Genomic DNA, 12,821 nt, shown 5'->3' on the forward strand with positions numbered 1-12,821 from the left:
AAATCTTCACCCTTCCTACTCATCCCTAGACATACATGGAGGTTCAGCTAATAATGCTAAAGCAATTGGTTTAGCCACAGTAACTTAGCCATACAACCTCCTGATCAGTTCAGAAGTGTGTTAAGTAGCACTGACTCTACAAGAGACTAATTCAACCCATCCATTCACTCACCAAACACTACAGGAGCTATAGCAAGGCCAGGACAAGAGTGAGCTGCTTCCTGAGCACAAACAAGAAGGCAGAAAGCAGCCTCTCACCTGAGCAGTTACAACAACAGATTTGTTGAGGCCTGAGCAGGAAATCTAGTACATCAGGTCATGGATTTTGCCCACAATTGTGTCCAAACAATTGTGCCTCAAAACTAAGTTTCTAGTAACTTGGTACCTACCCTTCACAGGTCTGTCCTGTTTGTGAGAGGAACCGACATGTTGCTAAGAGGCTTATACTGCTGATGCACACCCAAACAGATTTTAAGAATAACTGGACTAAGCCCAAACTATCTGAAAATTAGGAGTATGGAGGAGGAGAGTAGGAAGTCTGGAGGTCCAGTTTCTCTCATGAAAAAAAAAAAAAATCTACCTTCCTCCAAATTCTATTAAATGCTCTCATCTCAAGTTAATTACACATTTGTAATTAATCTTCACCTCTCTCATCACAGTGGTGATAGCGTGATGAATGCTTTGCAGCTGCAGAATAGCACAAAAACTTCATACTGATACTCTGTTCTGTGCAGATGAGCCCTAAAGGTTAAACATCAGGCCAGCCTTTACTGTGGCGAGCCACTGCTGAAATACTGCAAACAGTTGATAAACCAATGCTGTAAAAAGAGAAAAAAATAACTTTAGCTGAAGTCAGGAGGGCTGTCTCGCTGAAGAAATTAGGGTTTTTTTTGCAAGAAGGTGCTGGCCAAAAAAATAAAAGGCAAGTATCAGAAGGTTTAGAAATATCTTTGAAGAGCGGAATCTTGGCAAAATGTAGGACACAGATCAGGTTCCATTAAAGGATTAGTTCAGATACATACGCTGGCAAAATGCAAAAATGTAGGGTTTTTTCTTGCAAAGCTATTCTCCAGACACAGGCAAAAATATTCTAAATTCAACAGAAGAAGGTAGGCCACTTTTTGGGAAAAATAAAGAAAAATAGCATGTAAGGCTATTATTTCTCACTGCATGGGAACATTCCTAGGACTACCAAACAAATACTATCCTCACATACTCCCCAATAAATAGCATTTATTGCATGGAGTAAATAAATCTTAAAGAAAACATGGTAGGTATAAATCGTAGATAGCAAGAAGTGTATTGATACTGCTTTTTTAGTTCAATGACCCCTGTGAATGCAGTCACAACATTTGATGTTGAAGTTAAACACATGAAACAGTATTGAACTTAAAACTGGCAGGCCAAACACTTGTTACACAATACTTGCTAAGAACTAGAAAATATTCAACTTCTTGGTAGATACGCTACCTTACACAGTAACATAAAGCAGAGGTTTCCAAACTGTTGTATGCATAACACTGTGTATGTGAGCCACTTACAATAACACACCAAGCAGTAATGCAGAAGGATAACTGAAACAAAACTTCAGCGAGTTTAACTGTGTACAACACACAAAAGATATTCTAAGAAAAGAAACAACTTTTGACTTTTGAAATAATTTTGTTTCTAATAAACTAAGGTGGGTTATGCAGAGCATCAGTGATAGAACCCAATTCAAAGTAGATATGTGCCCACATCTGCTTTGTTTAAGATGAGACATTACTGCACTGATTTGGTTTGTGGGTATTCACGAGGCTCAAGCATTCAACATTGCCTCTCCTATGTTTTGTCAAGCTTTATAGTTCTGTTTGAAAGAAACCATGCATCTTTCCTATAGTAACTTTCATTTTTAGACTGAAATAGAGTTTATAGTAACTGCTACTAAAGAGCTACAGTTTGACAAGTTACCAGCTACAGATGCCACCACATTTAAATAGGCTATCTGCTTCAAGATTATAAAGTCCAAGCTTTAACAGGAAGCACTGAAATTTTAACAAAATAAGATTTAACATCAACAATTCCTTAGTCTCAGTATACTGTATATCATGCAAAGTGAAGGACGGAATGGTGAATTTCACATTCACTACAGATGTCCTGCCAACACTGGCTACAGCAGGCAGACTCAGTGTGCCTTAGTCTGTTGTCCTGTCTGGCTGTGATCTTTGTTCTTTTGGCTCTGATCTAATAGTCATTTCCATGCAGGCAGACCTGCACATCTGCTGTGAGTCTTAGTAAAATGAGTAAGTCAGCAATTAATGGAATTATCTTTCAACATTTGTCTAGATTTTGGATTAGCACAATAATATAACATGCACTGCTGTTGCTGTTCCAATAAAACAAAAAGTACTGTACAGGACTTCAAATGGTTTTGTCCCACACTGAGCCCAAAGAGGTAATTATGGTTTCTCCATGCAACATGCACTGATTACAGTACACTCCTCATCAGAAAAGGCAAATTCTGGAATACGGAGATGCAACGTGAGGTAAGGGAATGCAAAGCAAGTCAAAAAAACACCTTCAACATGTGGAATCTTTAAAATCAAAGTTATTTTGATAGAAGTCCAAGTGGTATATAGTATGAATGTTAAATAGTAATGTAAAATAAAATGGAAAAAGAAACAGTGAACAGCTTTTAAAAGCTGTATTAAAAAGGCAGTTTTGAGCTTTCTGAGAACAAGCCCTCTCTGCAGTCACCATCTTCTACACCTTTCCCTTGCTGGACCACTGCTTTCATACTGTTGTCTACAGCCTAGCAGTGCCACTGCTCTCTAATCACACAGTTTTTGGAGGCTACCAGGGACAAAAATTGAAGCTGAGGCACCTTAGAGATAGAGGAGCTGGAGGGTTACTGATGACCACAGGGGTGGAATTACACAGCAGCACTCACGAGACAGGTTGCAGAGGCTACAAGTCACGGAGATAATGTGTGACAACCTTAGTCCTTGCCATTGCTGCTGTGGTTTTCTACTCGTACCTCTTCCCGCATTGTAGGGAGGGGAGGCAGCAAGCCTTCGGGCCTTGCTACTGACTGAGCAGCTGCTTCAGCTGGCAGGACCTCCGAAACCTGCCACTGCTGTTCCCCCCACCACAGCGGAGCAGGGCTGCTGGAAGGAGCAGGCAGAACTACCCAGCTCTGTGGCTGAAGCACACCGGCATCTCCCTTGACTGGAAAACGCTGATTTAGAACAGGCTGCCAATGTGCAGCTTGTGGTTTGAAAGTAGTAGCTTATGACTGAGGTCCTCCACCAAAAACACAGCATCTATTACACTAAGGTTCTTACGAGTCACCTACACGCATACACACTGGGACAATGCCTTTGCTGATGGTGGTCATTCATCAACTATTTGATGAATAATGGAGGTTTCTTATATGAACAGAGACAAGCAACATTCAAGCCACGTCTCAAGAACGACATATGATTGAAGGGAGAGCTCTGAGTAAGAGAAGTTCTGTTTACAGGAACCAAGACTGGTCTTTCACAGACTTAGTTCCTGTATTACAAAACATTCCCTCAAACCCTTTTTTTCACTTTGGTGTTGAACATGTATTATCAAGCCCAAAACCTAAAGAGAAAATATGCAATAGTGTTCTTTTACTTGTAGAGACTTTTCATAGCTTGTTTTTTATAAAATAATGTCAATATCTCTTTCAGCAGTTTTGGCCAATATTTTTTCTTTTTATTAAGCCTATCTACAAGTCTTAAGGGTGACCACAGTTCCTGACCCTACAAGCCATGTACCATGAGCTTCATGTAGTTAAGAACCACAAGGTTACTACAAAAAAAAACACTGAAAAAGAAAACAGGTACAGTAAGTAGCAGCAGCTTCACTGCTCCAGGAGAAGCTGATCCTGTAACCAAAGTCAGCTACTCTGCTGTTACGGTCTCATTTCTGCACCAGGTAACTTCAGAAAATTCCTCCCTCCTTGTCAGCACAGCCTTTTGCCAGTGCCATAAAACATAACGGCAACTTTCAGCTCAAGAACTGCTTCTCACATGGCCCTATTTCACAAAGTCATGGGAGCTCCCTGACTGCATACCGCAACCTCTTCCCTTGTCGTGATCATGGGAACATTGGTGAGCCCTGTTTCCGAGGACCATTTCCTCCCCTCCCCACTCCGCGAGCTCTTTACAGCTTCCTACGCATTTGACAAAGGAAGGGGCTGAGTAAGGTTTGTGTGGCTTTCTTGAGTTCCTACTGCATTAACAGCCATTTTGATTATGAACCCTAGCACAAGAAAAGATGAGCAGGACGCAGCTCCACCGAGTTTTCCCCAAACTATTTTTTCCTTTTAGTTTTCTGTGTAGAGCTGTGTGAGGTGAGCAATGTCACTCAACTATTATTTTACTTAACACTGAAATTTTTTCACTGAGTTTTTAATTGACACCAGCATATTTTGCACAGATGGCAACCATCATTTTCTAAATGTCTCAAGCTCCTATTTACTAAATAAGACACTCCATTTGTATAAGCTGACTCACTGATCACAGAAGAATCACTTGTCTGAGCAAGGATCGTGGCACCGAACCCTATGTGTTTCTTTCACTTTATTTGTCAAGTCTTAAGATGATTTATTTTCTTCCTGTTATCATATACAAGATAACCAGCATGACACCATGCCAGGCAGCACAGTCTAACATTTCATATTAAGGAAAGCACCTGCACTAGTGGGGTCATGCGAGGAAAAAATGCAGCTGATTGTATCTCATACAAACCACCAGAATGATTCAAGATGCTATGTTAACATATATTTAGTATGCAAGTGCAGCGATAACTCAGAGAACGACAAAAAGTCCTCCCCTCCTATGATTGATAAGCCATTATGAAATAACTGTGTTTAGATTTATAGACAAATACTAACAGGTTTTCAAAAAAACATTGATAAATTTGATCTAACTACACATTTCACCATTTTGTTCAGTATATACTGCTTCAGAAGACTTCTCTAACAAGTCAGTCACTGACACTTTCATCTTCTACTCTGCCCAGTTATCTGTGCAGTTATTTCTCATTCATCTCAACTCAACTTAGAGCTATTTTAGAAAATACCCATATGCTTTGAGACATGAAATCAGCTACTTCTGTTGATAAAAGGACTGCTAAGAGACAGCATTTTTAGAAACAGGATGCTAAAAAACAAACAAAAAACACAAAAAACACCCCCACAGACCCAAAGGGGGGGGGGGGGGGAATATCTAATTACAGAAGGTTCAAACTGTAACTGATCTATTATTTCAGAAGATCTGAGCAGAAGTTGTATAAATATACACCCTGATGGCATTCAAGTAGTTTAAAGATACAAATACATAATATAATACATCAAAAATTCGGAACAGCCAAAGATCCAAACAGAAGTCAATTATTCAATACAAGCCAATAAAATTATCACTGATAGATGGAAACTGCTTCCCACATCCAACTGCTGAGGCAGCCTGTGTGTCCGGCCAGCATTTGACAACCCGAAGCCCATCCAGCCGCCAGCTGTCACTGACACGAGTTGTTCCACCCATTCCCCTCCCTCCTCCTGGCTGTGCAGCAGTGCTGGCAAGCATTTAGCCCCAGGATGCAGTCTGGGAAAGTTAAACCATCAGAAATGTAACCCCACCAAAAAAAGGCAGCCAGCTTCATGCATTCGTTCACCTTAGATGCACTAGAGCTCAGGCAAAGATGCGTATTCAGTAATGAGGAAAGGAAGACAAGACTCCCTTTCCAGAAGCAAGTAGCCACTAGATAATGTTAATTCTGTTGAATCACATCTCAACAGGGTTGGAGCAAACAGTAGGGAAGGAAAAGAAAAAATAAATGAAAAAACAATTCTCTAAAAATGTGTAGCTTGAGATTTAAACAATTTAAAGTAATATGCCCTAATTAAAGAACAGACTGCAGGATATTAGCTGCACAATAGCATCACAACAGGCTACCAGGCACTACTCCCTGTTATGTGAAAGATTGCAAGTAAATATGACATTATGAACTTGATAAAGAACAAAGCGTGGGTGAAGAGGAACACGCGGTTGTTCATCCCTTACAGCAGCACGAGCCGTACAGCTGTGCGGCACTCCGGCTGCTCGGTGGCAAATGCCTTCCCTCCCCCAAGCCAGGGGCAGGCAGTCCACTGTCAGGCTCCCCAAGCACTTCAGTCTCCCTGCCAAGTAATTAACAACCATCATCTACAAAACACAGAAAAACAAGCAGCTCCCTGGGAATGCTCACTGCACCAAAACAGAAATATAAAGAACCCAAAGCTGGACACTTCACAAGAATTCAAGTGCTTCCTGCTTTTGACCTGGTTGGAAAAAAAAGTAAGAATAGCCACAGAAAGCCTGGTTTAAGTACATTTAGGGCCTTCTTGTGAAGTTTTTAAAGAAGGACCTTCCTTGTCCAGTCCCTTTAAAGCCTACCATAATTATGCCAGCTTTTACATTGTCTCTTGTTCACGAAGAACAAGAGAGAGATCACCATTTCACACTAACTCATCGGTTCATAATCATCCTTACGGGAGGAAGACAAATACAAGTTGCCTGGAATCCAAATGGGGAAAAAATTCCTTAGCCCTAAATTGCCAGAGATGGCCACTGTTCTCACTGTCCACAGAATTCACCCCAGATTAACAGACCTGCATATCAGTACAGTTGCCTCTTGAACATTATATAGACTGAAACAGCTTTACATTTTATGCTATGAACTGGCTGAGAGATACAAAGTCAGAACAATTCTATTGTTTAGTCTTCTATCCTCTCTTTTCCAGACCCCCCATAAAATATACTTTTTAAAAAATAATTTTTTTTTTTTTTTTAAAAAGAACATAACGGTGATGAATTTAAAATGTCATTTCATGAAACTTCTTAAGTTGGAGAATTAAAATAATTTTTGATGCAGACTTGGATGGATATTTACCATACTGTTCCAACAAGATTAATAGTCATATGAATATTTACCTTTGAGTGTGCAAATGGATAGGAAATGCTTGAAAAAAAAAGGTCACACAATGTAAAAATACATTAAACCCAAGAACATTTCAGGAAGAGAAATAATTTTGCAATAGCTCAAGTTTTGTTCAACATACCTGAAGGATGTGCAACCTTTCACTTTGCAAACATTTTGAAAATGAAAACATTTGAAGACCCCAGGACAGACCAAAAAAGGCTGCTCAAACCCAAACCGCAGCTACCCCAGACAGAGTGCGACAGCCCCCCACCAAGAAGAGAAAGTTTTATCCCCTCCATCCCTCCACATCCCCGTAGCTCCCACCGCTTATTTCTTACCAGCTCTGACACTCGTTGAGTTTCTCTCTAGGCCAGTGTAATCCCTGCAGCCAGCAGGCAAGCAGACGCTGGTTTTATCACAGGAGTTTTGTGCTGTGGTGAGTGAGCTGAATTGGCTCATGGATGAGACTAAAAGTCTGGGAAGTCCCAGGGAGGGACTGGGCAGCCTTTTGGCAGCAGCTGCCCACTGGATCACTTGAGCTGTTCACACAACTGCAGTCTAAAAAAAATGTTGCTGACTCCTATGCAATATTTACTGTTTTCCTTAAAGCCTTAGTTTTTGGCATCAGAAGAAAGAGTACCAAAATATTCATTAAAAAAAGCTGATGGCTTGCACGTTGGGGCAGAAAGTTTTCCAAAACACAGAGCAAGTAAAATCTATGAAATTACTCTTAAAATATAAAGTTTGTTTAAGGCTAAACATCTAATTTCTTTTATAATACAAGGTTTGGCAATAATCCAATCCTTCTCCACCTTACATGACCAAACACAGTTGTTGCCCGTCCTTCTTTTTCTTTTTCTTTTTTAAGTGACAGGTCATGGTTGTAAGGGCTTTTTCACAAGCAAGCAAGAGCAATAACAATGTGTTAAATTATTTTATGGCAATCTAAAGGAAAGATTGTGTTTCCTAACTACCTACCCTTCTCAAGGTCAAGCATTGCCTGTCAAACTGTAATGAACACAAAGGCACTAAATTTCCAAACTCTTAATGTTAGAGGAATTTAATCCTTTTGTTTTAGAATAATCATAAACCCAGCACAGGGGGGAAGAGATGGGGAAGCAGAGCATTCCAAAACTATTTTGAATTTTTGGTAAAGACTCAACAAATTCACTGGTTTTACAAGCATTGAAGTAAACGATTAGACTGTCTGTCTCTGTTTATATAGCACCTACCACATAAAAGACTAACATAAGACTTGGGGTGCTGCAGTCACAAAGCAAAGCATAGTGATGGTACTAATGAAAACACTTAACTCTCTGCTGACTTCTGGGTCACAGGATCATTGAACTTTTCAAAATGACATTGATTGAAATCAGTTTTTCAGTGATGCTTTCATCCTATAGTGAATACTACTACTACAAGATAGAATCTATAAAGTTCCAGTCTTCAAAAACATCAAAGCTCCAGAAAAGGTGCATTCTATGTGTTCCATATTTGTTATGGCCCTTTAGTACTTGGAAAAACTGCTTTGCTTAGGCACCTGGACACACTCTCAATTGCACATTGTGATAGCAATGAATAAACTGTCACGTGAATTTATAACTTCCTATAGGTGCTGTCCCTTCAGCTGTGCTGTTCCCTTCTCACCCAGTCCCATCAGTCAGTACTGGAAGGATTTCTTTCCATTTCAGACTGGAGACAGCCAGTGCTTCAGCAAGCAACTCACTGCTTCTCTCAGATACTATTTAGGAGTGTCCAGGGATATTTGTCCACTTGATTTCAAACCCACACAGACTGGATCTACTTGCTGTCACCTTTTCTATGCGTACTGTCTATCTGTAAGTTTCCTACACCATTCTGAGAAGGTGATGTTAGGAGGTATCTATACGCTATTCCACCAGCTGGTAGAAGCTCACCCCTTCTTCCCTGCAAGTCAGGTATTTGCACCATAGTCCACTCCTGCATCAACTGCTTTCACACAATTTCTAACTGGAGTCTGGGAAATACACTGGCTAGAAAATACTGTGATAGTATAACCTGTGTCACCTTAAAGCACATACAAATATATTTGTACTACAGATATTTGATCTCTAAAAAAAAAATAAAAAAAAAAAATCACAGCTTCACCAATATATTTGACATTCAGACTGCCACTGTTATATGCAAGTATACTGGTAGGCCTCTGCAAACTGAAATAATGCAAAGTAAGCCAACGGGCAAGAGGGAAGATGAGTTGCAATACCGAAAACAGTAGTTATGGCACCACACTGAGCTTCCTGAAAAGCCATAAGGGTTTAGTGTTACATTTACAGGAAAAGGATATGCATTACAGATCCTAGAAAATAGCTCTTAAAAGCTAGATCAGTGAAAAAAAGTTTCCTACATCCACATGTAGATTCTTCTCAGGATACAGCAAAATGATACATGAAGAGTGAGAGGAAAGGTGTGATTCCTATCCTTTTGGTTGATTATCAAACGCTAGAGGGAGAAGGGCAATTTCAAACGTGTTCATAAAACAGGTAAGGAGCTGACAGAATTATTTTAAAGCAAGTATTCTTTGTATCCAAGGAAAATCAGATGCCCACAAGTACTGAAATCAGGAGAGCTGGGGTAGAGCTATTTACATGCACCTACTCCAAGCTTCTCTAGCAAATCTCTCAAACTCACTCAGCCAGTGACTCCCTTCCCTGTATTTAGTCTCAGAGGGCTTTCCAGAGGGACACCAGCATTCTGAACCCAAACCTTCCACAGATCCGTTTCATCTAACTCTCTGTGGAAAACTTAATATAAGACAGGAAATATTCTGAATTAAGCCTTTTAATTTAACTTACCCTAAGCTGAACTTTTCTCAGAACTGAAAAATGCACTCACTTACAAGTAAAGCAGTATTTTCAATAGTATTCTTAAAAATTCAGTTACAAGCATATTTGCAATGGAAAAAATCCAAACCTTTCACTGGATGGTGCAATAAAAGAAAACATTCTTTAATTCTGGAAGCCAATTCTGTACATTAAATGTCGCATATGCATCAGTTGAATGGATTATTGCAACATTATACGTGAAAAGCTGAGTATAAGTCAGAAGTGTACACCTAGTTCCTAAAAGAATGAGAGCTATAATTCTTAGAGCCAATGTTTACTTATAGAAGTGTCCTATAGAAACCTTGCAGCTAATAAGCAGAGCTTGATGAATCTGATAAATAACCCAGGAACAGAAACCACTTATAAACATCACAAAACCCATTCGCTTTTAAGAAAGTCTGGAGCTGCTGAAAGCAGCAGCAAAATGAGCCGAAAGCAGCAGAGTTCTCCGTGTGGCAGATGTATCAGGCAAGCTTCAAGAGACTGCAAGCTCATTTACTAAGAATAGGAGGAAAAAGCCACCAGAGCATTCCAGCTGTATTGCATCACAAGGCAGCTGGATGTTCACCGATTTGCTTCAAACTATAAAGTTTAACTCTCGGTGTCTCTGGACACAAATATGCCCCAAGTCTTGAAGAGATGAAGGTTTAACAGAAGCATCCCGTTCAGTCTTACCTGGTTCAGAAGACATTGTTTATAAATATATTCCGCTACCAGCGCACGAGGAATTGATTTCACAACGGTAATAACCCTGTGACAGGCTCACATATATCCTATTTACAAGACCTATAAGGAGCCAGAAAGGACTTCTCGCCAGATGTTCAGTATATGCCGACAGTTTACATGCTGGGTCTTTGAATTACACTATGCTCCTCCCTCTTTGAAGGCAAGCCTGTTTTGAGAGGAAAAACGTAAGCATGCAAGACAGTCTGCTTAGAGAAGAGAGTGAAGTCTGTTCACTATTAAAGAGGAAAAACAAAGAAATCAGCTTATGTAACCTACAAACTGCTGAAGAAAGGAGGAGGAGGAAGAGGAGGAGGGACTACTGTAAGCTGTTTTGTCTAAAGCCTCAGCTACTATGAAAGTTTTATCACTATTAATTGCATTGCTCTTTGAAATTAAAGCCGCATCAAGTTTAAAGGACAAGTTAGTATATTTCTCTGGTTGGTACTTTGTTCTCCCTTTATACTGCACGATGCTCATTTCTAATAACCTTTTTCATTGCATAATCTGTATTTAAATTTATGCCTAGAATTAAGTAAATACAACACGCAAGATACTGGAGCAGTGGCCAAAAACCTCTACATTAAAGAACTGTCATGAAAACATTAGCTTATGTGGCACAGATAAAAATTCACTAGAATAATTTAAAATAAATTTTTAAATGGCATAAACTAGATCTTGTGCTCCAGGGCAGAATACAAAGATATCAGAGTGAATTCTGAACTGTGAAAATGCACATTTTTAAAAAGCGAAAGGATTAACTGAAAAGAGAAGTTACTCAAGTAACTTTCTTTTATTGTTCACAGCTCTCACACCATGTGATCGCCGGCTGGCACGCTTTCATCCCAGCAGGAGAAAGAAACTGGGATTTAAAATCCAGCCCTGTCAGTTCGGATAATATGAATCAGAATATAGCAGCCAGCTTGTCATTCGCTGCAGCTGAGGTCATCTTCAACCACTGTGTTGGTCCAAACCACAGCTCCCTACAGTCCCTTCCACTCATAGTCCTCACATTCAAGGCTACATACAAGCAAGCCACAGCAGAGCTGCTCTGAAGGACAAGTACCAAGGGTTACTGGGAATACACTTGCAAAACAATCCATTGTTATGAATATCTGTTTTTCACTGAGGAGACAGCTCTCTGGAATAGGGCAGCTAATTATTTCCTTTCTATTACAGATGTTGAACAGAAGGGGGGTTGCCAAAAAACAGCAAAAACAACTATTTTCCTCCAGTTATTTAAAAACTTTGGTGCATTTTTCTTCTTGAGATGAGCAGATGTAAGTTCCACACATACGGATTTGAAATCTAAATGGAACCCATTTTTAGCACGTTAACCAAGATTTGCAAGTGTTGTTTTTGTTTTGAGCATTTATTTTTAAACTGCTAGGCTAGGAAGTTGCAATTCCCCATCCTTGATACTCCTAGCAAGTAATCCCAGGCCCCTTAAAGACACATACGAATTTTATTCACCCAGGTCATCAACACATCATTAAAACAAAATATAACAGTAACTGAGTTTAGTTCATAACCAAACTAAAAAGAACTCCAATGCATAGGTTACACTTCTATTTTCAAGTTCACCTCCAAGAGTTGAAAGCTTGACCCCTTGCTTGGGCTTCCACATGAAGTAAATCTACAACAGAACATCTCTCTCCAGAAAAGCCTTTGCAGAGAAAATAAATTTTCTTCTTAGTTTCCCATATTTGAAACAAATCACTTCCCCCACCAGCCCAGTTTTTCAGCCTTTCTTCAGCCTGATATACTCTTCCTAACTCAGAAAAAACACTGACAATGTGTGTCATAGATGTACATGACAGATTTTAAATTCAGATGGGATCAGCAATTAAGCTTTCAATTTTCACACAAGCAACACAGTAGGTTGGAAAACTGTGAGACAAATGGCTACAAAATAATACAAGAAGCAATCGGTTCAGATAAGCAGCTACATAAATGCTCATTACTGACCATCGTAAGCAAAGAGAAGGGGTCACACAAGGAAAAGTAGGGGCCGGATGGGAAATCAAGTCTCCCTTTTGGGGAAACATATATAATCACTGTTACAAACTTCATAACGTGACACGTGTGGGAGGGATGACATTTGAACTACCAGACTCTGCTCTCCATCTGTCCCTGCCGCAGGGGAAAGGCAGAGAACAGGCGAGAGGTCAGAGCCCCAACCAGTCCTGAAAGGTCCACTTTGGACCGCACAGGCAATTCCCCGCTCACAACAGCCCCCAGAGAGTAACTGCAGCTCTGCTACCACTC

The sequence above is a fragment of the Gavia stellata genome, chromosome 4 (genome assembly GCF_030936135.1).
Source record: "Gavia stellata isolate bGavSte3 chromosome 4, bGavSte3.hap2, whole genome shotgun sequence".
Taxonomy (NCBI): domain Eukaryota; kingdom Metazoa; phylum Chordata; class Aves; order Gaviiformes; family Gaviidae; genus Gavia; species Gavia stellata.